The sequence below is a fragment of the Plecotus auritus genome, assembly GCF_963455305.1.
Source record: "Plecotus auritus genome assembly, chromosome: 11".
Classification (NCBI taxonomy): domain Eukaryota; kingdom Metazoa; phylum Chordata; class Mammalia; order Chiroptera; family Vespertilionidae; genus Plecotus; species Plecotus auritus.
Window position 1 is genome coordinate 42,252,298 of NC_137777.1, and position 23,788 is coordinate 42,276,085.

Below are 23,788 nucleotides of genomic sequence, written 5' to 3' on the forward strand. Positions count from 1 at the left end.
CTTTTCTTTCATATGCAGGCTGTTTCTTTGTCTCCCCATGATCTCTCTTTTCCGGGTGTCTGGTTATGTAGTTCTCTCTCCTGTGTTGATTTAAAGGCACAAAATACAACACAACAGGGTACCACACACAAGGCACTGAACACAAATGTATTCACAATATTAATAACCCCAGATAAAGGTGACCACCAGAGAAAGGTGAATTAGAGGATAAGAAAGAAAGAAGAGGGGAAAAAAAGGAGTGCAAAAATGAAATTGGGACAAGGGAAAAAAGTAAGAGAGAAAAGAGAGAGAATAAGAAAGAAAAGGGGAAAAAACTATATATATGGGGAGAAAACTCCAATAAAATAGCCACTAATCCCAACAAATGCCAGCAACAAGTACCTGGAGGTGAATGCAAACTACAAACAACAACTAATATCAAGCAAGGCGAAGGAAAACAGGAGCAAAAAACAAACACAAAACAAAATAACAAAAAGAAAAAGCAAAACAATCTCACACACAAGCATAAAAATATCAATATAATCAACAATCAAGCAAACAACAACAAAAGGACAGAGAGAGAAAAAATTTGGATAGTGAAGAAAGAGAAGAGAGAGGTGTGTATGGACTTGGAGCAGGGGATTGGAAATTAGATATATAAGTAGGGTGAAATTTTAACAGGGGGTAAAAAGAAGGAATAGGGAAAATCTAAAGTAGGAATAGGGTAAGAGAAACAGGACAACAAAAGGGGGAAAGTGAGGAAAGAGTGTTGGCATAAAGGTAAAGTTGAGGTAAAGTGATGCTAAAGGAAAGATGAAAATAGAATGTAGAACACTAATCCCAAAGTAAAATCAAGAGAAAATAAAATGACACTTTTTTAAGAAAAAGGTAAAATAGTAGTAGTAATAATACTGATTGAAAATAAAAATGTAATAATTAAAAAGGTAAAATCAAGTTAGGAAAAAAGAAAAAAATTAGATTCTTAAGTAAAAGATGAAAAAAAATAAAAATGTGCAGTAGAGAAGGTCATTCACTTCCTCTACTCTTCTGTTGGGCATGCCTGTTTCCTAGTCAGGACAGTTTTGAATTTCCCTGCATTCCGCTGCTCCTCAATATTATAAGCCAGTCCTGATTTTTAAGCAGGCAGTATGTCTCTATTTCATATTTTCCTTTTTTGTTTTTACACAAGAGTCAATTTGTGATTCAACCCCTGGGTGGCAGTGTTTCCGGATTGACCTCCAGGTCTATAGGTCCTGTCTAGCTAGTGTTTAGATTTGTTTTCCCTGTGGCACTTAATACCAGTTTGGTGGAGTGGGTTGCCCCAGAGCTGGTTCTCTGATGGTTAGTCCCCACTCTGATCCCCAGATTCCAGAAAAACAACTTTCCCCTGCAGTCTCTTAGAACGACCCCAATTGGGTGATCTTATGTATTGGGCTTAGTAATCAGAAGCAAGGATTTAAAGAGGAAAAGAAAAAAAAAAAAAAAAAAGAGCCAGAGTAAGTGTACGAACTCCAGGGCTGCGCGCAAGTCTGTGCAGTCTTTTTTTCCCTTGGGTCTAAGCAGCCAGTACACTTAAAAGTTTTAGGCTGTCCTTTTGCGCCCAAATCAAAATGGGTTGCTTTTTAGAGTTCCCTTCTGTTAGCAGCTCTGTGGACCCCCTTCCACATTCATGGATCATGCCAGCCCCAACAGCCACAGATTTTCCTAGGTGCAGACTTCCCCAGATCTCCAGCTCCTGCCGTGCACGCATTTCTCTCTCCTGCCAGGACCAGAGACCTCACCTTCTCCCAGGCGAAATCTGACCTTTCCGTGGTGGAGTGTAGAGCTCCTCTGAATCCGCTTGCTTGTGCCACTCGGGGACCGATGTTCTTGGGTTTGCAGCTGTTCGGTGGGTGCCATAGTTGTAGATTTTCAGGCTTCCGATAACATCCACTTTCCCCTTCAAGATGGCGTGGTCTCTGCGTCCAATCCACTCGCCGAGATTCTTATTTTTTAAATATATTTTTTATTGATTTCAGAGAGGAAGGGAGAGAGAGAGAGATAGAAAAAAACATCAATGATGAGACAGAGTCATTGATTGGCTGCCTACTGCACACACCTGACCGGGGATGGAGCTCAAAATCCTGGGCATGTGCCCTTATGGGGAATCAAACCGTGAACTCCTGGTTCTTAGGTCAACACTCAACTACTGAGTCATGCTGGCTGGGTGAGAGATTTTTATTTTTAGAAGATAATTCACAATAGTGTATACCATCTCGAACATGGATGTGGGAGCAGACATTTCTTCCTGCATTGAAAGGAAAGGGTGTGTGGCAGCTTTCACACCTGACCTCCCACCATTCTCAGCAGGTGAATATTTTACCGAGGACAGGAAATGAGCCACAACCAGAGTCTGTGACAAGGTGACCACTGATAGACTTCTACCTAAAAAGTAAGAAATTCAAACATAAGAATGTTCAGGATATATATATCAAAGTTATCTGAACATGTGCCATAATATTATGATTGTATTTCTATATGTAGACTAACTATCCTGGTAGTTGAATTTTGCCTTGCTGACCAGGAACCATTGTAGAAACTGAAAACTACTTGTTGAATATATGCAATAGCATTAGCCATCATTATATAAGCACCTATTAGTTGCTATATATATTTAAGCTCTAAGCTTAATCTTTTCAGCTCTACTACCTGAAAAATAGGTGCCTCATAGCTGGGTGAGTGACAGAACTGGGCTTTGAATCTAAAACATGACCTACAAACTAAGGTTGTGGTTTTAAATTATGGAATTGACTATTTTAATATTAACTATTTGTCATATATAACTCTTATGTGATAAGTCAACATTTATTAGTGCCTAATCAAAAAATTGAGTCTTCTCTTTTGAGACAAGTCATATAATTGAAAAGCCCACATAATATTTAGAAACCAGGATCTATCAATGGTCTATCAATAATGTTAACCTCTATTCAATTTTTAATATTTTAATTCAGAAGTTAATAAAAATGTCCTAAACTGGCAGTGATGACCTGGCATAATTTCATATATGGCACTTCCTTGTAACAAAGGTTTATAAACTTAAAACAAAGGTTTGCTAAATAGGTTTGCTAGTAATTAATAAAACTTTATCACCCCATCTTATATCCTAGGAAATATTCTGAATCCATTCAAACCCCAAGTAACAATGGAAGTGCAAAATATAGTAAATAAGATGTCAGAAATTTAAATACCAGAACTGAGAAAGGGTCAATGTGAATATAAACAGAAGCTGTATATAGTCAGATAACGTGTCAAAGTCCTAAGTCAGAATAATGTCAAAAGACTAAGAGTTCTGTCCTTTTGGGCGGTATGGAAGGTCACCTGTCTGCTCTTCCACTGATAAAAATTATCCAAAGCTTAGCTTGGGAAACATTAGGATCATGTTGCCCCATTGTATGGATCATCAAAATAAAATAATAACTATAATTCAATAATAACAACTATTATTGTTGTTATTATATGGGGGTAGGAATTATGGCCCAGAGTGTGTGTGTGGGAGGGGGGTATTACTTTATTACTTACCCTTCCTAGTATTTTCTGTCCTTTCTCACCTATTCTTTCTCACTTTTTTTTAAAGTGCTAGTAATGACTCTCAGAATCTATTTATCTTGCTGCTCACAGTTTGGAAAATGCTATGCTAACTCATAGATCCGGAAAACAGCTGATGGTTGTTTGCCAGAGGTGAGTGGGGGTGGGGGCTGGGGGAACATGAAGGGGTTGAGAAGTACTCATTGGTAATTTACTAAATAGTCATGAGGATGTAAAGTACGGCATAGGGAGTATCGTCAATAATATTGTAATAGCGGTATGGTGTTGGGTGGATACTGGAAATATCAGGGGGAACATTATTGTAAAGTATATATTGTCTAACCACTAAGCTGTACACCTGAAACTAATACAGAATAATATTGAATGCCAACTGTAATTGAAAAATTAAACTAAAAAAAGAAAAATGTTGTTTCTAAGGAGCTCTTCATTGGTAGCTGCCACCAAGTTTAGGTAGGACCTGCTACTAGGGCAGGGGTGGGCAAACTTTTTGACTCGAGGGCCACAATGGGTTCTTAAACTGGACCGGAGGGCCGGAACAAAAGCATGGATGGAGTGTTTGTGTGAACTAATATAAATTCAAAGTAAAGGAGCGGAGGGGAGAGCAAGAGAACCGGATAGAACAGCCGGATCCGGCCCGCGGGCCGTAGTTTGCTCACGGCTGTACTAGGGGCTGGAGTAACAGAAAGACCGGCATGCACAGTACACTCACTGGTACTTTGTAGGTAAGACTTGATTTATCTAGACAATAGCCTAAGAATTCCCCAGCACTTTTAAAATTTGGGTGTTTTTTTTTTTTTTTTTATTTGCCAACATCAGAAAGCATTCTTGTTGCTAACTTGACCATTTTAATCCTATATTTTGTAGTATTTCCTTATTTATCTTTCTCCTACACCCTGCTAGCATAAGTGATCTGTTTACAGCTCATGGATCCACATATTCTAACGTGTACTGGGCTGCTATTTAGAATGCAGGTATTAATTACCTACTTAACAAATCGTAGCCACTTACTTCCAATGGTAAATACAGCTGTTTCTCCCAACTTAAACTGTTTTTCATGCTGACTGGGCCTATAGGACTTGCCTCTCCTTTTCAAATCATATTAGATTCACTTGGGAAGAGCATGGATGCTTTGGCTCTGAGTGTTGTTAGCTCTACCCATCATGAAAGACTGGACCCTGTATTGAATAATAGAACCTGCCTGTCCGGCTTGGCTCAGTGGTTGAGAGTCGATCTATGAACCAAAAGGTCACGGTTTGATTCCCGGTCAGGGCACATGCCTGGATTTTGGCCTGACCCCAGTAAGGGGTGTGCAGGAGGCAGCCCATCAATGATTCTCTCTCATCATTGATGTTTCTATCTCTCTCCCTCTCCTTTCCTCTCTGAAATCAATTAAAAATTTTTTTAACTTTTAAATAATACAACCTGACTTAATTCATTTCCTAGGACTTCTATAACAAAGTACAACAAACCGGGCTGCTTAAAACAACAGAACTTTATTCTCTCATAGGTCTGGGGGCTGGAAGCCTGAAGCCAATTTGCCAGCAGGGCCATGTGCCCCCTGAAGGCTCTAGGGTAGGATTCTTCCTGGCCCCTTCCTAGTTTCTGGTGCTTGCTATCAATTCTTGGAATTCCTTGGCTTCTGGGGGCACCACCCCAATCTCTGCCTCCATTGTCACATGGCCATTTCCCTGTGTGTGTCTCTGTGCCTCTCATGGCCTTCTTTTTTTTTCTAATTTAATAAATCTTTATTGTTCAGATTATTACAATTGTTTCTCCTTTTTCCCCCCATAGCTCCCCTCCACCCGGTTCCCATTCCACCCATCGCCCTTACCTCCCCCTCACTGTCCTCATCCATAGGTATACGATTTTTGTCTAGTCTCTTCCTGCACCCTCACACCCCTTCCCCCCTGAGAATTATCAGTCCACTCCCTTTCTATGCCCCTGATTCTATTATATTCACCAGTTTAGTCTGTTCCTCAGATTTTTAATTCACTTGATTTTTAGGTTCACTTGTTCATAGATATGTATTTGTTGTTCATAATTTTTATCTTTACTTTTTTCTTCTTCCTCTTCTTAAAGAATACCTTTCAGCATTTCATATAATACTGGTTTGGTGGTGATGAACTCCTTTAGCTTTTTCTTATCTGTGAAGCTCTTTATCTGACCTTCCATTCTGAATAATAGCTTTGCTGGGTAGAGTAATCTTGGTTGTAGGTTCTTGCTATTCATCACTTTGAATATTTCTTGCCACTCCAGTCTGGCCTGCATAGTTTCTGTTGAGAAATCAGCTGACAATCGTATGGGTGCTCCCTTGTAGGTAATTAACTGTTTTTCTCTTGCTGCTTTTAATATTCTCTCTTTGTCTTTTGCTCTTGGCATTTAATTATGATGTGTCTTGGTGTGGTCCTCTTTGGATTCCTTTTGTTTGGGTTCTGTGTGCTTCCTGGACTTGTAAGTCTATTTCTTTCACCAGGTGGGGGAAGTTTTCGGTCATTATTTCTTCCAATAGGTTTTCAATATCTTGCTCTCTCTCTTCTTCTGGCACCCCCATAATTCTGATGTTGGTACGCTTGAAGTTGTCCCAGAGGCTTCTTACACTATCTTCAACTTTTTGAATTCTTTTTCTTTTTGCTTTTCCGGTTGAGTGTTTTTTGCTTCTTTGTATTTCAAATCTTTGACTTGATTCTTGCGTTCCTCTAGTCTGCTGTTGGGTCTCTGTATAATATTTTTTATTTCAGTCAGTGTATGTTTAATTTCTAGTTGGTCCTTTTTCATATCTTCAAGGGTCTCGTTATATTTATCGGCCTTTTCTAGAATATTCTTGAAAAGCCTTATAACCGTGGTTTTGAATTCTATATCCAGCCGTTTGTTTTCCTCCATTTCTTTCATTTGTGATCTGTTTCTTCGTCTCCCCATTTTTCACTGCTTCCCTGAGTTGGTAGGGTAGCTTTGTGTGCTAGGTTTCCTATACGGCCCAGTGGGTCAGTCTCCCCAGTTAACCTGAGGTGGACACTCTTGGTGCACCCCTTTGTGGACTGTGTGTACAGCCTTGTTGTAGTTAAGTCTTGATTGTTGTTGGTATCACTGGGAGGAATTGACCTGCAGGCCAATTGGCTGTGAGGATCAGCTGTGTCTACGCTGGGAGATTTTTGGTGCTGGAGACAGCCTTATAGGATTAGCCTTGCCAGATTGCAAAAGCCTCTGTGCTCAGCTTGGAAGGGGTGGAGTCTCAGGGCGGAGCAGACAGTCTTGGCTTCCTGTCAGCCCTGCCCTTGCGTGCGAGTCTCCAGACCTCTGCCTTCAGCGGTTCCCAAGTTTCCGCCTGACAGTCCAGATTTTCCCTGTATGAGCGTGGGTCCCCAGGGTCTCGCCTGGAACTGCGGTTCAGTGTAGTCGGAACTGGGGTTCAGTGCAGTCAGGAGCTTCCGACTCCCTTCCACTAGGGAATGCCTGCGGCAACCTCCGCAGTCAGTCTTTGTGCACACTCGCTCCTCCAGACCCCTGCCGCCGTGGCTCCCCCGAGTCTCCGAGTCTCCGTCTGCCTTTCTCTCTACCTGACAGTCCAAACTCCCCCTGTATGAGCCTGGGTCCACAGGGTTTCACCCGGAACTGGGGTTCAGTGCAGTTGGAACTGGGGTTCAGTGCAGTCGGGGGCTTCCTTCCCCCTCCCGCCAGAGAAAGCCAGCCAGGCACTCCACCGCCCTTCCTCTCTGCTCGCGCGTGTCTCCGTACCTCAGCCCTTTGCCGCTCCTTCTCCATGAGCTTTCCTCTTTCCTTCTAGTTGTAGAATTTCTACTCAGCCAGCTTTCCTGTGGTTCTGGATGGTGTCCGTTCTGTCTTTTAGTTTTAGTTTTGAAATTGTTGTGCAGGGCAGCAGTTTAGGTGCTTACCTATGCCGCCATCTTGGTTTTTCCCCTCTCATGGCCTTCTTATACAGACACCAGATGAGTGTCCACCCTAATCAATATGACCTCATCTTAGTTAATTACATCTGCAAAGACATTTCCAAATAAGTTCACATTCTGAGGTTCTGGATGTACATGAATTTGGGGGGAGAGGACACTAGTTAGTCCAAGATGCTGACTTCCCAAAAGGCCTGGGCATTTGCCTAGTAATGTAACTTGTAAATCAGTCATCAGCATCCACAGAAATGTACTTAACGGCAATTTCAGATGAAAGAATGCACTAACTTCCAACAGGAAGTTGTAAGAATAAAGTTTCCCTCCCCCACCTGGTGGGTTGAGTGGTGACCCATAACCAAAAGGTCCCCAGTTCATTCAATCCCCAGTCAGGTCACATGTTTAGGCTGCGAGCTCCATCCCCAGTAGCGGGCATGCAGGAGGCAGCCGATCAATGATTCTCTTCCATCGTTGATGTTTTCATCTCTCTATCCTTCTCCCTTCCTCTCTTTCTAAAATCAATAAAAACATTTTAAAAAAAGAATAAAGTTCTTCAACCTCTAAAATTATATACTAGTTAATAATTCTGCCCCAAAACTCTATAACTCATATGAAAATATTGGCATTTGTATAGAATTGTATAACTTTCAAAACATTTTCCCGTGCATTAATAACATCATCACTACATCCTAGTCATGTAAGCAAAATCATCATGATTAGCCTGTCATACATGAAGAAACTGAAGTTCCATGTCTTGACTCAGGTCATGCAGTTGATCTAGTAATCAGGAAGAAGGTCAAGTCTCCTGACTCCTAATCCAGCATTCTTTGTACTGCCAAGTTGAATCCTTTTACGTGCACATGTTTAAAGCAATGGCTGTCAACCCCAGGCTGGGAGAGAAGGTCTGTGTGGGATCAGAGACTCCTTCAGCATCACCTATGAGGTCTTTTCTAGCTAACTATACCCACACATCCAGAACTTCTGAACAGTGTTGAAAAGCCCCACGAGGCATAACAACAACCTCCCCCACCCCCCGCTCCATTTCCAGAGCTGAGATCCACCAGTTAAAAATCTGTGGAAGAGCCCTAGCTGGCTTGGCTCAGTGGATAGAGCATCAGCCTGAGGAATGAAGGGTCCTGGGTTCCATGCTGGTCAAGGGCACATGCCAGGGTTGCTAGCTCAATCCCCAGTGGGAGGCATTCAGGAGGCAGCCGATCAATGATTCTCATCATTGATGTTTCTATCTTTTCCTCTCCTTCTCCTTTCCTCTCTGAAATCAATAAAAATAAAAATAAAATTTTAAATCTGTGGAACAGCGTCCAAAGTTGATTTTTTGAATGGTATGCATTCGTGTCTGAGGGCAGAGCTTGTCTGTGCATGTGAATTAACCGTGCATGTGAATCCCTCCCAGATCTTTCTAAAACAGTCTGATTCAGTGGGGCTGGGCGTGTGGGGGCTGGAGAGAGAGACACACCTGAGATGCTGCATTTCCAATAATCTCCCAGGTGTTGCTGGATGGAGGTCCACACTTGGATTGGCAAAGCCTTTACTAAGGCGCCTTCATGATAGACAGGAGGGACTCCAGACAGAGGTGGCGTGTGTCTGCCTGATTATAGAGAACGTCACCTCAGATGGCTGTGCAAAGCAGCACCCCCTGTCTAGTAAACACCCCCTCAGTCCCTCATAAGCACAGAAGCTCTTGAGCCTGCTGAAATCATGGTCCCAATTGTTGCTGTCAAAACGAGCCAAACTGGACTCCATTAAAGGCCCTTGTTTGTGATGCTTGGCTTCCTGCCATGAAGAACGCCTGTCATCCGTGAGACAGAAGCCATCAGTGAGTTGCGGCTGCTCGCTGGCCCTGGGACAGCACTCAGCCCACCCCTGAGAGCATTTGTACAGTGAATCACCGTTTTCTTCCGTTGCCTCTGGGTTTGGCTTCCATCAACGTTTCCCTCAACAGAGCGGCTGCATTTTGGCATGTCTTCTGTTTTCTGGCATTTCTATAATGTGGTCTTAATACGTGAACCCCAAAAATACTTTTCAGAAGAGGTTTGCTGCAGAGATTCATTAGAAGGAAAATAACGATTGCATTAGGGCTCTTGTTTTTTTTCTTTCTTTCTTTGACGCTGCTGAGACTAGGTATGGGGATAATGGTGGGAATAAATTCTTGCAATTCTCTGTTAATGGTGATTGATGAGCTGATAGACTGCCTAAGTGTCCAAGGAACAAAGCCAGTTTTTAATGGCACTTTAATTTGGGAAATTCAGAAGACTTCCTTGCAGAAATTGGAAGTTGGAGTGGATTGGAAAAATAGTTCAATAAATGAGCATGCTTTCAGGCAACATCTAGTCTAAATGGCCTGTGTGATTTCAGAATGTACACTTCAGGTAAAATTTTATAAAAGAAAATAGTTCTGGCAAATAATAGTGTGTCTCATAATGTTTTCATGTCTAATAAACTGTTGTTTAGCTCCAAGAGAGAAATATCTCCATTTCTATTTCAAAACCTAATGTTTTCATTAGAATGTCTGTAATGAGGAAATATTACTTTCAGAGACAAATGATGATGCAAGGCTTACTTTGTGTTTTCTATCTAAATGGGATGGTAATGGAGCTTTGAGAGAACTACTCAGCCTTCCTGGTAAACTTGGCCACAAACATGAGAGACTTCTGGACACGCCATCTCCACAGCAAGTAAGGTTGCAATTCCACCTTATAAATATTTTGTAATCTATTCCCTCGCTCCCCTTTTTACTGCCATTGCAGTAGAAACAGCTCTCATCTTCCATTGCATCCCTACCCCAATCGGTCCCACCATTGCAACTAGTGATCTTACCAGAATGCAAATCTGAGCAGGCCATTCCCTTGCTTAAAATCCATTGGTGGCTTTTACTCCTTATAGCTTTCTTTTTTTATGTTTTTTATTGATATTTTATGAGAGAAAGGAAGAAAAAGGGATAGAGCAATAGAAACTTCCATAGGAGGCATGCCCCTTATTAAGGATTAAGCCCACAACCTGGGCATGTGCCCTGACTGGAAATTCAATCGGTGACCTCTTAGTTCATGGGTTGACACTCAACCAGTGAGCCACACCAGCCAGGTTCCTTACAACTTTTACTCCTTGAGCTTTAGCAAGCATCAGAATCCCCTGGAGGACTTGTTAAAATACAGATTGCTGGGCCCCTCCTCAGAGTTGCTGACTCAGTAGGTCAGAGTGGGACCTGAGAATTTGCATTTCTAACGAGTTGCCACATAATACCAATGCTGCTAGTCTGGGGACCACACTTGAAGGAAAACTGGTCTTCAGAACAAAGCCCGCCAAACTCTTCTTCATCAATGCATTGAGCATCCTTTAGAACTTGTCCATTGCTTAATTTCCCAGAAGTGCCCCATCCCCACTCATCTTTGTGCCTCCACCTGCATCCAATCCTACTACATGACTCCCTGAAACCAGGGCTGTTGCAAGGTTGTGGAAGTCGGGTGCTGCACAAATGATGGAGGCATCCTTCACATTCTTTTCTCTCTGTTGGTACTCCCTGGAGTTGACCCTGATGTCACCATGGACTCCTCCAGGCCATGCCACGTTATGGATGTCCACAGTCATACAAAATTGCTTGGAACTTGGTGAGCAAACCATATGTTTTGGGCTTTAAAGCTTGACGGCACCCTATCCTCTCAGCCTTTACCCCCTTTTCTAGGTGGAAACTTCTGCCCATTCTTTAAGGCTTCCCTCTCAAAAAGATTTCTGCTTAGAATTCTCCTTAGAGCCAAGGAAACATTTTTCCAACAGGAAAAGGAAGACTGTTACAGACTCTGGATAGAGCTGTAAATACTCTAGTGTTCAAAACATGTTAAGTGTTCAAAATCTGTGTTTTCTCCCTCAGGTTTTCATAAGTTATCTTTTTTTAAATATATTTTTATTGATTTCAGAGAGAAAGGAAGAGGGAGAGAGAGAGAGAGAAACAGCAATGATGAGAGAGAATCACTGATCGGCTGCCTCCTGCACACTCCCCACTGAGAATTGAGCCCACACCCGGGCATGTACCCTGACCTAGAATCGAATCGTGCCCTCCTGGTTCATAGATTGACACTTAACCACTGAGCCACACTAGCCAGGCTGAATTACCTTTTTATTTTTTTTAAGAAAAAAAGGAATTTATTGCTTGATATAAATTATCTTTTTTAAGAACTAGAAAATTTATATGAAGAAGAAAAGGGAGAGACGCTTATTTTGACCTAGGTCTGCACAAATTTAAGGTGTGTATTTACATGGACAAGTTGTTTTAACAAATTATGCTTATAAATAAGCATTAAACGGAATATGCAACGTTCTTAAGTTTATACTTTAACTAGAGACCTGGTGCATGAAATTAGTGCACAGGGTGTGTGTCCCTCAGCCCAGGCTGCACCCTCTCCAATCTGGGACCCCTCGAGGGATGTCTGACTGCCTGTTTAGGCCCGATCCTGGTATGGGCCTAAACGGGCAGTTAGACATCCCTCTCACAATCCAGGACTGCTGGCTCCCAACTGCTTGCCTGCCTGCCTTTCTGATTGCCCCTAACTGCTTCTGCCTGCCAACCTGCTCACCCCCTAACCATTCCCCTGCCAGCCTGATTGATGCCTAACTGCTCCCCTGCCAGTTTGTTTGCCCCTAACTACCCTCCCCTGCAGGCCTGGTCACTCCTAACTGCCCTCCTCTGCAGGCCTGTTCACCCCTATCTGCCATCCCCTGCAGGCCTGGTCCCCCCCAACTGCTCTCCCCCGCAGGCCTGAGTCCCCCCCCCAACTGCCCTCCCCTGCAGGCCTGGTCGCCCACAACTCCCCTCCTCTGCCGGCCTGGTCACCCCTAACTGCCCTCCCCTGCAGGCTTGATCACCCCCAACTGCCCTCCCTTGCAGGCCTGGTCCCTCCCAACTGCTCCCCCTGCTGGCCTGATCACCCACAACTGCCCTCCCTTGCAGACCTGGTCCCTCCCAACTGCCCTCCCCTGCTGGCCATCCTGTGGAGGCCATCTTATGTCCACATGGGGGCAGTCATATTTGACCACATGGGGGCACCATCTTGTGTGTTGGGAGTGACAGTCAATTTGCATATTATTCTTTTATTAGATAGGATTAGATAGGATAGAGGCCTGGTGCACGGGTGGGGGCCAGCTGGTTTGCCCTGAAGGGTGTCCCATATCAGGTTGGGGGTTCCCTTGGGGCATGGGGCGGCCTGGGCGAGGGGCCTGTGGTGGTTTGCAGGCTGGCCACGCCCCCCAGCGACCCAAGCGGAGGCCCTGGTATCTGGGATTTATTTATCTTCTATAATTGAAACTGTAGCCTGGAGCAGAGCCAAGCCTCCTGCTCAATCCGTGGCCACAGCCATTTTTGTTGGGATTTATGTATCTTCTATAATTGAAACTTTGTAGCCTTAAGTGGAGGCCAAAGCAGTCCAGGGCTGTGGAAACTTGGCTTCCTTCATCGCCGGGGCAACTCAAGCCTCCTGCTCTCTCCAGCTCTGTGGCTGCTGCCATTTTTGTTGGGATTTATCTATCTTCTATAATTGAAACTTTGTAGCCTTAAGCGGAGGCCAAGGCAGGCCAGGGCAGGCGGAAAGCTTGGCTTCCTCCATTGCTGGGGAAACCCAAGCCTCCTGCTCTCTCCGTGGCCGCAGCCATCTTGGTTGGGTTAATTTGCATAGTCGCTCCTGATTGGCTGGTGGGCGTGGCTTGTGGGTGTAGAAGAGGTACCATCGATTTGCATATTACTCTTTTATTAGATAGGATGGAGTTTTCTATTATTTTCTTGTGATGCTTTCCTTTCAGCTACATAGAACAATGATGTGTGTGTATTTGTATGTATTATTGCGTATGTTTGTGTGCACATGCATGCAAGTAATTTTTTTTTATATTTTATTGATTTTTTACAGAGAGGAAGGGAGAGGGATAGAGAGTTAGAAACATCGATGGGAGAGAAACATCGATCAGCTGCCTCCTGCACATGCCCCACTGGGGATGTGCCTGCAACCAAGGTACATGCCCCTGACCGGAATCGAACCCGGGACCCCTCAGTCCGCAGGCCGATGCTCTATCCACTGAGCCAAACCAGTTAGGGCCATGCAAGTAATTTTTAATGGATAGTCTGCATTATTCATTCTCTTCAGGGGCTTCACATTTTATTGCACAAACCTGACACTACCCAGATCTATACATGGAACAATCACTTCCTTCACTGGCTGGATTCACTGCAGGTTCCAATCACACTCAGAAAAAAAAAAAAAAATGTGATTTAGAATGAATACAGCACTTTTCTTTAAGAAAGTGGATTCTTCTGTGAAGGTGAAGGCTAAGCTATTATGCAGTCAAAAGCAGGCTTCTCAAAGAATACGGTAAAAAGAGAAGAAAAAAAAAGCAATTTGCTAGTGTAATGTAAAAAAGAAAGAATTAAGAAAAAAAGTAAGCGCTTAAACCTTGGAAAAGGTGATGTCAGTGGACTTGAAAAAATGTCACTGGTCTGTTATCAAAAAATGGGCAATTTTTAATATGAATTTTATTGTTAAAAAATCTGTTGGTGGTTAAAACTTTCAGGCTGATTTGGGCCATGTGGAAGCAGCAGAAAATGGCTACCAAACCAGTCCTCTTATTTTGGGGAGATTAAAAAATATTTGGATTCTTCAATGTCCAATTTACATTGAACATCATTCTCATTTTCTCCAGTTCCTTGCACTTCTCCCTTCTTTTTTGTTTATTTATTTGAGACAGATTCATGTGGTGCCTGCTCTGTGTGAGACTATAGTCATTGCCCCCCATAATTATAGAATCGTGTTTGAGAGATGAAACTATCTCCTATGAAATTATCAAATTATTATTTAAGAAGGTTGTAAGGTTTTATGGGAGGAACAGAACCTGATCAAAACTCTGGCCAACTTAAGCTGAACGGAGGGAGGGGAGAGACAATGGATTGGGAGATGCTGTTAGGCAGAAGCTGAGACTCCCTGCAATGCCAGTTTGTCCCCCCTCCTCCTGGAGCGCTGCTGTTAATGTGACCCCATCCCAGCAACTCCAAATCTCCAGGTCTCTGAGTTCAAACTTCAGCTATCTGGGAGGAGGAGACTCTGGGCCACGGAGGTAAGGCTGCCAGATCAAATACAGAATGCCTAGTGAATTTCATATGCACAGCAAATACTTTCTTAGTATAGGTTTGTCCCATAAAAGAAATTGATTCAAATATAACTGGGCATCTGTATTTTTGTTTCCTAACTCTGGCAATCCTGCAGAGTGCAGGCAAGAACGCAGAGGAAGACCATGTGAGTCTGAGTACCTGCAAGAAGTGTCAGTGACACCTTCCATCCATTTATGTGGTCAACCCAGGGAATAAAGACTACAAGCATCCAGAGGAGGCGGGCCACCACGGGATCTGGAGCCCCAGGGAGGGCTGCAGGGGAAGTGGCAGGATGTGGGCCCATGAGGACAGTGGGGGTGAGAAGGTAGTGACTGGTGGGATGAAGGGGAATGAGGTCGGGGAAATTCAAGCCAATTCAACCACCAAGAGTGACTGACAAGGAATAGAAGGATGAAAACTCGCTAAAAAACACATGGAAGTAAAACAGTTTTTACAAGGGTCTCAAAGTGAGAATCAAGCAAACTTCACTGGGGATGGATCCAAATAGCGTATAATTAACATAACCACTTATATCTGTGGTTTTGGAAAGTAATATGTGTTCATCTATATTTTCCTTTTGCTCACCATCCTGGGTTCACTTCAGCTCAGCTAAGTGGAAGAGGCAGCATCTTAGAAGATTGGCAGCTGTTAAGAAAAGTCCAACTTAGGGAATTCTCAGTTCATTCGCACCATCTGCCCTCGTGGCCTCCCAATGATGCCATGCACGTGATTGTGGTCTTTGTAGGATGTTAAGACAAACTCCTCTAGGCATGGGGGTCACACACAGAATAAGGAACTGGATTCTTCGTAAGGCCCAACAGGAATAGATGTATGATTTGGGAAGTTCTCAAATAAGTTAATAATTAACAATTTTAGCACTTCATAGCTTGCAAAGTACTATCATATATTTTCTCTTATTCTTGTATTGGAGATATCTAGAGAAACAGAATCAATAAAATATATATACATATATACACATGTATACTTACATAAAATAGATAAATAGAATGATACGTGTGTGTGTGTGTGTGTGTGTACAGAGAGAGACAGACAGACATTAAGAAATTGGCCATGCAATTCCTTAAGGACTGACAGGTCTGAAATCCACAGGGCAAGACAGCAGGCTGGAAATTCGGGTAAGCATTGTTGTAATCTTTAGTCCAAAGTCCACAGAGAGGCCACGCAGACTGCAAACTCAGGGAGGGTTTCTGTGTTGCAGTCTTGAGGCAGAAATGCTTCTTCTTTAGAAAACCTGTCATCATTCTTAAGACCGTCAGCTATTCTGTGAGGCTCACTCGTTTTATGGAGGAAAATCTGCTTTACTCAACGTCTACTGATTTAAACATTAATCACATCTAAAAAGTACTTTCACAACTTCTAGACTGGAGTATGATCAAGCAACTGGGCACCACAGCCTGGACAAGCTGACACAGTCCTCAGTACAATGCTGCCTATCTAGTATTTGTTTTCCACATTATCTAGATGGGACTACTGAGTCCCAGAAAAGCTAAGTCCCATATTACAGCCACCTCCCCTCACCAGGCACTTAGTAGACTCCCTGAATCTTTATTTCTTTATAAAGTGAAAAATGGAGTATTTCAAATATACCGTCTGATTTGAGTGCTCTATGAATTTTTTACAGTCTTGGTATCAAGTTAAATGAAATTCTGTTCAAAGGATGCACTCCACTCGTGTCCTTCCCCCCAGGTCTATCATTCACGCACTAAAGAGGGGAGTCTGAGCTCTGAGTTGTGCTTTCTTGGGAAGGGGGGCTAAGCAGACTCCAGAGAGGAGAGCCACAGTCCCTGCCCCTCAGGAGCTGGCAGAGACAGGAAGTTCATGTTCCTCCAGGGTGACCCAGTCTCTGTTTCTCTGCTCTCTGGCTCCTGGAGACTTCTGTAAGAACAAATTACCTAGAAAGAGGTTGCCTGATCATTGGAGTGGGTGTAAGATGAAAGGTCTCTCCTTCTCTCTGTTGTTCCTTTCTTGGCAGAGTTGCTACGAATAATATTAAAGTTCCCTTCACCAGCCTTCTGCCAAATGGTTTGCTTCCTAAAATCGAATCCTTTCAAACACAGAAATACATCACGGGGAGCGAAACAAAGTTTATTTCAGGAGATACCGAGAAAATACCAAAACACTATCTTTAGTCAGAAGAGAACCAGAACGTCTCCTCTCAAAGAATTGTTTTTGTATGTGAGAAAGAAAAAGCCAAAAGAAGAATTTGGTAAATATGTATACCTAGTTGCTTCTCTCATCTCCCTGCCTCCTCCCTCCCTCCCACCCCCCAACCAAAATGAAAGGCATTATGCAAGCTTAGGACTGACATCAACATGTGGTAGATGACTAAGTCTTTGCAAACTCCTCATCCAACAGCCCACAGATGTGGAGGGAGAGAACTGAACTTCTGGGTTCCTGGTACCCATAGGGCCAGAATAAGTAAAAGTCAACGAAACCTTTTAGTGACTCCTTCTTTGCATGTGTTCTGTTATGCAAATGAGCTGAGACTTCTTGAACATGGACTCTCTTTCGTCCTGGGAGGGCCAAGGGAACATCTGAGAGAAGAAAGGACTAGTGGCAAACCCAGGGCCACCCGCCTTAGAGGAGAGCCCATGTGTTCAAAGAGCCCAGATGCTAGAATTTCCGTCAGAGACTGTTCTTCCTCTGGTGCAAATCAAAGCATATACTTTCTGGTTTTCTATATCCAGAAGTCATCTCGGAAATAGCTGGAAATAGAAGATGCGTGGATGAAACGCATGAGATTCTTACCAACTCCCCACTTCTTCCTTCAACAAATAGTTCGGCCTTTGGTTTGTAGGCTCAGAAATGCCACTGTGCTTTGTCCTTTTCCTGAAAGGAGACAATTCGTTATGTTTCTAATGATGCTTATCGCAGGCCTTTTCCTTCCTATCAGCTTAAACAAGTTCTTTTCTCCTGAAAATTCCAGTCATTGTGTTTCCCCAGGTTGTTTTCTATTGCTGATCAAGCTTTTTAAAATTATATTATATCCCAAGAAGATAAACCAGGAATTGCTGTATAACTCACTCATTTTTACCTCTCAGCATGTATTTGAGAAGGGAGGGAGGAAGTGGGGAGGAAGGGCGGTTGGTTCGTGAAAAGGGGTGGGAGAAAGTACCTGTGCTAATTTCAGTGCAAGGCACAGAAGTTTCTGTGTGTTTCTGTGGAGTGCTGAATGTCAGTGACTATAAAGCAGATTATCACATAGGAGGCCCAAGCTAGAACATTTTCTACATGTTTTAAGGCACAAGGCAGATCAAGTTCACCCAATGCAACCTCAGTCCAAATCCTCTTTGAGATATAACTGATGTATAACATTGTATTAGTTTCAGGTGCCCAACAAATTATTTCATACACATACTAGTACGTATTGTGAAATAATCACCACAATAAGGTTAGTTAGCATCCATCACCTCACATAGTTACAATTTTTTTCTTGTGATGAGAACTTTTAAGGTCTACTCTCTCAGCAATTTTCAAATATATAACACAGTGTTGTTAACTCTAGTCACCATGCTGTATGTCACATCCAAGGACTTATGTATTTTATAACTGGAGGTTTGTACCCTCTGACCCCCTTCACTCATATCACACACACACACACACACACACACACACACACACACACACACACACGACCTCAGTCCAACTCTTAAATACTGTTGGCAAGCTAGATGGTTCTGAACTAAGGCAAATAAACTATAGTCATCTGGGTTTGGCATGGAAACCACTGCTTGGGTGAGAGGATGTGTTGGAAAGTGTTGAAAATATGAGCATTAAAGAGGTCTGCAATTGTATTTCAATGGGGGAGAAACAGTTTGTGTTTTTTATTTCCTCTCAGTTCTGGCCAAAGGCTATTCCAGGCACATCCCCAGCCATTCTTACACTCACCCCAACTTCCATATAATAGGAGGCCTCGTGTGCAGGATCTGGTTGGATTCCTAACAACCTCGAAGACAGGGAGGCAAGTGGGAGGCACCTCATTTTGAGGATGTGGTAACTGAGGCTGGAAGTGGGAACTGAGTGGTCCCAGCAGCCAGCGGGTGTAGAGCCATGGGTTTTAGTTCCTTGTCCTGCATTCTTTCCACCAAAAAACTCCCATTATTTTTCAAGGACATAAAATCAACAAGTTGGCAAATTGAGGCAAGTCTCCAACTGCTTGACTTCCTATCAGACAGAGAAATCAATGCAACCATCTTTTGGTACCTCTTAATGCAAGTGCTAGGGGCCCTATTCTTAACTCCATGTGACCCAGGAATGTAAGTGAAGAACTAAAACTATTATCCAGGCGATTCAAAAGGGATGAAGTTTCATCCAGAAATAATGTCTGTTCCCACTAACTCAATGCTTGGAACATGCACAGCGTGATATTTTTCAAAGCCTTCCCATTTGAGTTTCCTAAGCAACAAAATTGGATGTTAGCAATTCAACCTAAGTGAAAGGACCAGGTGTGACTTGTCCTGGGTTTGGTTTTCAGACATGACTGGAATTAGCACATTTTTTTCATTGAGAAAGAGAATCACCAAGTGTTATAGGTGAAAGGAACCTTAGAGTTGATCTAATCCAGATCACCCAGGGGGTCGACCAGTAGTATCACACAGATAACTGTTTATAATTTGCATCTCCTTTGCCCTGTACAAACACGGGTCTGTTTGCCGGAGCCCTGGAGGCCAGTTGTTGGAGGTGACAGAACTGAAAGCCCTACTCCTGCATAGTTATGATAAATGAAGCAATAGCTAAAAGCCATTAAGGGTTTGCTGTACTAAAGTAAATCTCCATGTTGGGAAGTATATACCAATAGCTTAGAGCAAAAACTCACATTTGTTATATTTATCGTGCTAAAAGAAACTCTGCAATAAGACAATAAGCTTACATTTGGCTTATTGCATCACACATCATCCTCGGTATATATTGAAAATCTGCCTAGGGTGTTGTCTTTCTGGAAGAACTCCAAGTTTCACACGATATTTAAAAATAAGCCATTTCTTTACAGTTGGCAGATTGAATTTGAACATGAATAATGCACGTCAATATCTTATGGTTTCTTTAACATGAGTAGGGGGGGCCCTAAGGGTTTGAATGTTTGTTTGTTTTTCTTTTCTTTTCTTTTTTTGGAGGGGTTCCCTCAAAAAAAGAAAAGAAAAACAAACGAACATTCAAACCCTTAGGGCCCCCCCTACTCAAGTTCCCTGGGTACAGTGAACTTCATTGATGGTGCATGACAAGATTGAGCTCCCTAAGCCCCTCCCCTTTTTCAGGGCGTCTAGGATGGAAACCATGGTCAGGCGATTCTCAGTTTGTCGGGGGGTCGATCTGGGGCAAGGACTCCCCAGCAGTTAAGGGCATCTCTTCCTCTTGCTGGGGCTGGTGGTCCAGGGGGCTCTTACTCCTTGGAGGCCATGTGGACCATGAGGTCCACCACCCTGTTGTCACAGGAGACAACCTAGTCTTCAGTGTAGCCCAGGATGCCCTTAAAGGGGCCCTCTTCACTACCTTCTTGATATCATCATATTTGGCAGCTTTCTCCAGGTGGCGGGTTAGACCACAACTGACACATTGGGGGTGGGCACACAGAAGGCCATATCAGTGAGCTTCCCATTCAGCTCAGGGATGACCTTGCCCACAGCCTTGGCAGCGCCAGTAGAAGCAGGGAAGATGTTCCGGGCAGCCCCTCAGCCATCACGCCACAACTTCCCAGAGGGGCCATCCATGGTGTTCTGGGTGGTGGTGATGGCATGGACTGTGGTCATGAGTCCCTCCACAATGCCAAAGTTGTCCATGGATGACCTTGGCCAGGGGGGACCAAGCAGTTGGTGGTGCAGGAGGCATTGCTGACAATCTTGAGGGAGTTGTCATACTTGTCATGGTTCACACCCATCACAAACATGGGGGCATCCGCAGAAGGGGCAGAGATGATGACCCTCTTGACTCCGCCCTTCAAGTGAGCCCCAGCCTTCTCCATGGTAGTGAAGACACCGGTGGACTCCTCAACATACTCAGCACCAGCACCACCCATTTGATGTTGGCGGGATCTCGCTCCTGGAAGATGGAGATGGACTTTCCATTGATGACAAGCTTCCTATTCTCAGCTTTGACTGTGCCTTTGAACTTGCCAGGGGGTTCATACTGGAACATGTAGACCATGTAGTTGAGGTCAATGAAGTGGGCATTGATGACAACAATATCCACTTTGCCAGAATTAAAAGCAGCCCTGGTGACTTGGCACCCAATGTGGCCAAATCCATTCACTCTGACCTTCACCATCGTGTCTCAGGGTTGTGGCTGGCACTGCGCAGGAGGAGAGGCTGTCTGAGAAACAGGAGGGGCAGAGAACCTGTTGTTGTTGTTTTTCTTTAGTAATTATTTTTCTTCAAGAATGTACTCCAAATCAGGTTGTGCACATGCTAAATTTTCAAGTTTGAAGGTAGCCATATTTGTTAAATTGCCATCAACTGGACCACAGACTGCATTAGTAATACAATGTTTTAGTATTTCCCCGAATTATCTACCAAAGTAAAATTACCTCCAATCTCACTCTGATTGTGAAGTCAAGGAATTTTGAAGGTCCTCTTTGGACCTTGCACTTTGTTCTTTGTCCAAAAGGTTGGAAGATAACAGAATGCTTTCATTTATATTTCTATTTTCTCCTTGCTCTTTGAAGTGATAAACATCAGTAAAATACATCCAAAATGGACAGGTGAACAGCTAAGATATGGAAAATCTAGAATATGGATGATCAGTACAAGAATGCTGGCAGCCATCCCAATATTAAGATATATTAGCAACAGTGTGACTTCCTAGAAAATACAAAGAAACCTAGTTCCTTATGGGAAGAGCCTAAGAGTGGATGGCATCTCTGACCAATGCTTCCTAAGGAGTATTTTAGTGACCAAATATAGTAAATGTCACTTTGCCATTGGCCTCTGAGGGTAGACATTCGAGGTGAGCATTCCCAACTTGCCTTTAATAAACCCCCTGAGAGGGGATTTCTAACTTGAGCCTTCAGACTCTCCCAGAGTAGGTGAGGAGAACCTTTACTGTAATTCATTGATCTGTATTTTTAAAGGAAAATCTGAAGTGTACTCAAGTAAAAAGGACTTCGTTTTGTTTGAGAAAAAATATAAAAGAACTAATAATTAAATACTGTTCTTTAAACTAAAGGGAACCATAAATCTTTAATTACCAGGTGTACCGGTTAATAATGTGGATTTTGTAATCAAAGAAAAACACGATAATTTTGAGAGAAACATCAAAAGGCTTTATTCAAAGTAATGTTTATAGCTAGCTACACATTTCCCCATCTTTCGCGTCCCAATAGAACTTTTCTTGTTTTGAGGCAAACCATTCAGAGACCCAGTTTTCCATTTCTTCATACGTTTTGAAGTGCTGCTCAGAAAGTGCGTGTGCCATCTATCGGAACAAGTGGTAATCTGAAGGAGCAAGTTCTGGTGAATACAGTGGGTGGGTTAATACTTCCCAGGCAAGATCTATTAATGTGTCTTTAACTGGTTTTGAAGTGTGTGATGGTGTGTTATCATGAAGCAGTTACTTTGCCGTGTCTTCTGGCCCATTCTGGTCATTTTATGATCAAACCGTGGTTCAAATTGATTGTTTGTTCTCGGTAGCGATCAGTATTAACGGTTTCACCTGGGTTTAGAAGCTCATAATACACCACACCTTCCTGATCCCACCAAACGCAGAGCATTGTCTTCTTTCCGAAGCGATTTGGCATTGCAGTTGATGTTAATGGTGGACCTGGATCAACCCATGATTTTGTGCATTTGGGGTTCTCAAAATAAATTCACTTTTCATCACCAGTCACAATTCAATGCAAAAAAGTCTTTCTTTCGTGCTGTTGAAGCAACGTTTTACTGATGACTTTTCAGTTTTCCATTTGTCTTTCGTTCAGTTGATGTGGCACCCATTTTCCTTCCTTTAAAATATTTCCCATTGCTTGTAAATCATTGGAAATTGTTTGCTGAGCAACATTTAATCTTTCTGCAAGTTGTTTTTGAGTTTGACGTGCATCTTCATCCAATAATGCTTGTAATTTTTGGTCTTCAAACTTTCTCAGTTGACCTGGACGTTCTTTGTCTTTCACATCGAAATCATCACTTTTAAAGCGTTTAAACCAGCGTTCACAAGTATCTTGAGATGGAGCATGTATACCCGAAGTATACAATAACTTTCAGCAGCACTTTCCTTCAAAATAAAGTAATGAATTAAGACTTTCCGCAAATGCTCTTTTTTTGGCACGAAATTCAACATTTCTAAGCATAAAAATATCTATGTTAACACCTTTAGAAAATTTGACATATGAAGTTTTGAAGCTTGCTGTCAATGCAACAAAATAGCATACATACCAAATTGCATATATATCAACATATGTGTAACTCCATCTATTGAAAAAAATCCGCATTATTAACCTGTTCACCTGGTAACAACTGCAACACATTCTGAAATATATCATAGTTTTACTTATAGCAAGAAGAAAGTTAGGAGCTGGAAGAGAAAACAATGAAAGGTACAAAGGAGGCATAAGGGGGGAAGCTAAGAAGAATGACCTAGAAGTAGAGAGCCTGGGAGGATAAAGAGAAGGGGGAGAAAGAAGAACAAGAGAAAAGAAGTTTGGAAGTCCTGATGTCAGTTAGAGATAAACTAGTTTTTTCACAGTCTGATGTTGACTGAGCTGTATGGCCTCAAGATGTTTAATCATTGTCTTTTGAAATGTATACTAGATGCTGAATCTCTAAGCTGTCACTGTCAGAAGTACAAATAATAACTAAGACCAGTGACACCTCCCAAGGTCATTGACAAAGGTGGATGAAACCAGGCCAGACCTACCTAGGTAAGGGAGGTTTCCGGTTTCTTCCTCCTCCAAGAATTGAGTGCTCTAGGTACACAATCTTTACTTAGCAAGTAAGTGCCTCCTTCCACTGCCCTCAAACCTTGATCTCCATGCTTTGCCTTATCAACTTGGAACACTGGGTTCAGGTTAGGAAGTCCACTTGGGCTGCCTATATCTTATGTGGTTTTACAGATCCCCCACTTACCTGTTCTTGGCCTTTATCTTTCAAGACCGAAGTCCTGTTCATTTCGGCCTCTAGTAATAGAAGGAACTTTCATTTATTTAGCAATGTCTGTGTGCCATGTAAATTTCACAACA

At 42.8% G+C, this 23,788-nt stretch overlaps 1 protein-coding gene across 2 annotated transcripts in view; it reads left to right on the top strand.

The window, feature by feature from the left end:
- KCNB2 (potassium voltage-gated channel subfamily B member 2) overlaps nucleotides 1-23,788 on the top strand; it is a 378,957-nt gene that overhangs the window by 351,629 nt on the left and 3,540 nt on the right. The gene's annotated exons all lie outside the window — the stretch shown is intronic.